The 5,026-nt window shown below is 40.1% G+C and overlaps 1 pseudogene; it reads left to right on the top strand.

Moving 5' to 3' along the window:
* The first annotated feature begins 2,839 nt into the window (after positions 1 to 2,839).
* On the top strand, positions 2,840 to 4,727 carry LOC101591782 (annotated as a pseudogene).
* The last annotated feature ends 299 nt before the right edge of the window (positions 4,728 to 5,026 follow it).

Raw genomic sequence — 5,026 nt, 5'->3', positions numbered from 1 at the left:
TATATTGTATCCAGGCTACCAGGATTAGTGTGGTGCCAAACCATTCAGTGGTCTGATTTAGTAGCCACCCACTCTTAATCTAGTGCTCTTAATCCTTGAATTGCATCATGAAAGTGTAGATTAGTGTAATGAACCATTGTAATGGGTCTCTACTCCACAGTTATTTCAGCTCTTTCTCATCCAATATTCATTCTAAAATCTTGCCATTTTCAGATATTACTGTGATGATTAATTTTAGATGTCAACTTGACTGAGTAAAAGAGTATCAGATAGATCCAGCCAACTGTGAATAAAACCCATCTATGACTGTATGAGGCATTGGGGGGAGCATCTAGATGCAAGCCATAAAAAGCTGTCATCATAGAATACTGTAATTTTCCAAACAAAGAAAAGTATGATCTCAGAAAAAGATGGAAGGCCCAGATGTCTTTCTGGGGGTGGGGAGAGAAAGAAAAAGGAGATTCACTAGGGTGACTGGCTTATACAGTGACAAAGGCTGAGCAGCCCCATGATATGTCATCTACAAGCTGGAGAAGGAATGAAGCCAGGAATGTGGCTCAGTCCAAGTCTGAGGGCAGATCTGGAGTTCTGACATCAAAGGCATTGTCCAAGATGGATGACTCAGCTCCAGAGGTGACAAAATGAGTGAATTTGCCTGTCTTCTTTGCTTTTGTTCTATCTGGGCCCTCAGTTGATTGGATGGTACCCACACATTGAGTGAAGGTAGATCCTCCTTACTTAGTCCACTGATTAAAATATCAACCTCTTCCAGAAGCGGTATGCCTCCACAGACATACCCAGAAACAATGTTTTACAAGCTATCTGATACCCTTTAACTCAGCCAAGTTGACATCTAAAATTAATCATCACAGTAATATCTGAAAATGGCAAGATTTTAGAATGGATATTGGATGAGAAAGAGCTGAAATAACTGTGAAGTAGAGACCCATTACAATGGTTCATTACACTAACCTACACTTTCTAAGTTTTCTGTCTGGAAAAGAAGCCACGGGATGTATGAAGTAGATGCTGTCCAACCTGCGTGGAGGAAGAGATCAGCATTGTACAGGAGGTGAACTGAGGCAGCTGTGGTAGTGTATTGCTCAGATAAAACTACTCCCTATAAGGGTGTGTGTGAGTAGCCACCTTCCAGCCTCTGCACCTTTGAACCCCGTGCACTGTGGACATGGAGCTTACACTCTTCTCAGCTGCTACTGGCCAATGAAAGAGCAAAGCAAGATAAGAATCAGGATATTTCTGCGCAACACCAGAACTCCAATAATAGGCAGTCTTTTCTGGATTCTTTTTTATTTTATTTTTTCATTAATTTTATTGAGAAACAAAAAGTAATGAGACAGTTTCAAAACAGGATAGTAGGACAGTTGCAATAATTAATACATTGCATATTGTTGTCTTCGTAGTAGTTATACATAGTACAAGATGCAGACATGATATCTTGTCCAAATACTATTAGTACAAATCTTTCTTCTCATTGAATTAAGTAGCTGTATATCTATCCTACTTTTCTGGATTCTTTATCAGCCTGAAAGAGATTTTTTCAAACTACAACTGCACTTCCCTCTATCCTTTTACAGGGTCCAGGCCTGTGTCATAGTCTCAAATGTCCTCTTATCTTTCTCTTCGCCCCTTTTCATTTATTTTTTATAGATATTTCCACGAAAGCTCTTGAATGTATCATTCTTTCTTAGCATCTGGTTTTTGAAAAACTTCAAATAAAAGAAAAATATTATAAGTTGGACTTTATATAATGAAAATCTATCCAAGTGTGGTGGTGCATGCCTGCATTTGGGAGGCTGAGGCAAGGGAATCACTGCAAGTTCAAGGCCAGCCTGAACTATATACAGCGAGACCCTGTCTCAAAAACAAAACAACAGGCTGGGGAGATAGCTCAGCAGAATAAGTGCTTGCCTGGCAAGTGCAAGGGCCTGAGTTCAATCCCCGGTTCCACAAAAAAAGGGGGGGGCTGGGAATATAGCTTAGCAGCACAATGCCTGTTTGGCAAGTGCAAGAATGTGAGTTTAATTCCTGGTACCAAAAAAAAGGTGTGGAATAAAAACCAAAATCAAAACGAACCAAACAAGAAAACCCCAAAACAAACAAAAAAGAAAATCTGTTCTCAATAGAAAGAAAATCTACTCTTCAGAAGGTAACTTTCAAAAAGTGGAAAAGGCACCAACCTAGGTTTTACAGTTCTCAGACGTTTTGGAGTCCTTGGTCTGGAGAAGGGGTAGCAAAAGCAAGTTAGTAGAAGTACAAGTACATTGAGATTTTTATCACACAGACAATAACAACACATAAAGAACACGATGACTGTTACGGATTGTGTATAGTTGTCCCCCCAAAGCCTCAAGCAGTCTTGGGGTGGCTTCTGGAGTTTGTGATTGATTCCTGTGGGTGTGGATGCTGCACCTGCCCTGGGGCAGATAATTTGCATTATAATGTAAGGTGGGAAGAAAAGCTAGCTGCTTGAGCTGCTGCTACCCCTCCTTCTCTCTTGCTCTTTGCTGTCTTGTGCGCTGTGCCACTCTGCCTTGGAGCCAGCTCAGTATGGACTGAAACCTCCAGTAACTGTGAGCTAAATAAACCTTTCCTTCCTTTGAGTGTCGGGTATTTGTCCTAGCAAAGAGAGAAGAATAGCTAAGACAATGACACTCCTTAAAAAAAAATGAATCTAAATTTAGGGTTATCAAAAAAAAAAGTGGCAGGGGCCGGGGAATGGCTCAGTAGAATAAGCACTTGCCTGGCGAGTGCAAGGAAGGGCCTGAGTTCAATCCCTGGTTCCGCAAAAAAAAAAAAAAAAAGTGGCAGCTTCTTTATAATGCCAAAGCCCAGGTTTAGGTAGTGTAGGTAGTTAAGGCTTCACCGTTGATTTCTGGGAAATGTAGTTTGGCTGCTGCCTGCTCTACTGTTTGCGACAGAAACTACAACCACCAGGAGCCACCGCGACTTTGCCTGTCGCAGCCTACAAATCAGTGGTTTTGGAGTCAGGAGCTGACTGAGTTGGGCGGTCGGTCTGATAATGGATTCTCAATTAATGCGTAGCATAGTAGGAAGCTATCTTAAACCTCCAGAAAGAATGTTTGTTCTGCCACTTATCGAGGATGAATCATCTCAGAATTGTCACCCTGTGAACTTAGAAGTTACCGTTACTAAAATGATTCATGGTCCCAATAGCCAAATGCTTATTTTAGCCTTAAAAACACTTCAGGAAAAGATTCACTGGACCAGCCAAATATCTCAGCGGATTAAAGCCCCTGCAAGCAGGCTCAGGGGTCTGGGGTTCAATCCCCGCGGCGCGCTGAGATGGCAATTGAAACTGGGCTTGGTGGCGTGCGCCTGTAATCCCAGCTCTTAGGAGGCTGTAAACAGGTGGATCACTACGACTCCAATCTTACGACCCTGAAGACCCTTCCCCGCCCAAAAAAAAGTACAAAGAAAAGATTCATCGTTTAGAGAAAGAACACAAGCTAAAGATAACCTGAACATGCTTTCTAGAGAAGCTGAACAGTACAAAAAGGCCCTGGAGAATGAAACAAACGAGAGAAATCTGGCTCACCAGGAACTGATAAAGCAGAAGAAAGATGTAAGTACACAGTTAAGCTCAGCCCAGTCTCATTGTACTCTTCTAGGGAAGCAGCTAGAATATACAAAGAGAATAGTCCTCAGTGTAGAACGTGAAAAAATATGATCCTAGAACAACATGCCCAGCCTCAAAGGGAAAAAGAACAAGATCAGATAAAGCTGCATGCCAAACTTGAAAAGCTTGATGTCTTAGAAAAAGAATGTTTTAGATTGACAACCACTCAGAAGACTGCTAAGAGGACAAGATTAAACATCTAGAAGAAAAACTTAAGGAAGAACATCAGCGTGAGCTATTTCAAGACAAAGCTGCTGAAGTTCAGACTGGACTTGAAATCAGTAAAATTTTAATGTCTTCATTGTCAAATTCAAAACAATACAAGGAAAAGAAAAAATCTTCAAAGTCTGCTAGTACAGGCTGTTCTGTGAATGCAAGTAGGCAAGACCTTCAGCAGAAGATGCCTCGCTGTGGCTCATGTAGCCTCCCGAAACGCGCCCAAGTGGTTGAGCCTAGATGTCTCTGTAAGCCTCCTAGAGCAGTTTCCCAGTACTGTAAAGCTGTACCTCGTGGACCAGAAAAGTCTAATTACATTTGTGACAGTTTGAACTTTTGATGGCAATGCAGGATAAGCGAGACCAAATGAGCACGAAGCATGAAGAACTAATGAAACAAATGAAAGAAACTGAAACCCATTCCGTATGTGATGATATAGAATGTGAAGTAGAGCGTTTAGTCAAGAAAATGGACCACTAGAAAGAATGTATGTAATGTGTTAATTATTGAAACTGTCCTACCAATTTGGTTTGAAACTGTCTCATCGCTATTTTATCAATAAAATTATGGGAAAAAAAGAAAATGGAAATTAAAGCAAAGCAAATTTCCAGTGTCCTGAAGAAACACCAGGACAGTGTCCATAAACTACAGCAAAAAGTTCACAACCTAAAGGCAAAGTAAAGCTTCAGGTATTTGGCAAGATGTTAACCAAGAATTGAAAAACATAAAAAATAGCCCCAAGAAGTGTTTGCATGAAGCTAACTCTTCTCAGAAAAGTAACAACTTTCATCCAATACAAGTTCATAATATTTAGATGAAATTGAGAAGAGACGATATCATGTGGGAACAGTAATGTAGTACCAAAGCTTGTCAGTGTAAATGAACTCTGTCAGCAAGAACCTGAATTGTTAAAATCGTTTTAATATATATTTATCAAATTTCAAATCATGTTTCTGGCCTCTATAAAACATGAAGTTGTAAGTTTTTAAATTAATGCTTGGTGACCAACTAAGAATTCCAAATAATATGGTACTATTTTTCCTGACTGTCTGAATTCCCTAAACTCATCATGATTTAGAAACACTACTCACTCTGTAAATATTTTAAGCTAAATCTAGGAAATTAGACTAAATTACTCAATATTTAAAATTG

The sequence above is a fragment of the Octodon degus genome, unplaced genomic scaffold (genome assembly GCF_000260255.1).
Source record: "Octodon degus isolate 3935 unplaced genomic scaffold, OctDeg1.0 scaffold00413, whole genome shotgun sequence".
NCBI lineage: Eukaryota > Metazoa > Chordata > Mammalia > Rodentia > Octodontidae > Octodon > Octodon degus.
This window is presented reverse-complemented; position numbering and strand designations above follow the sequence as displayed.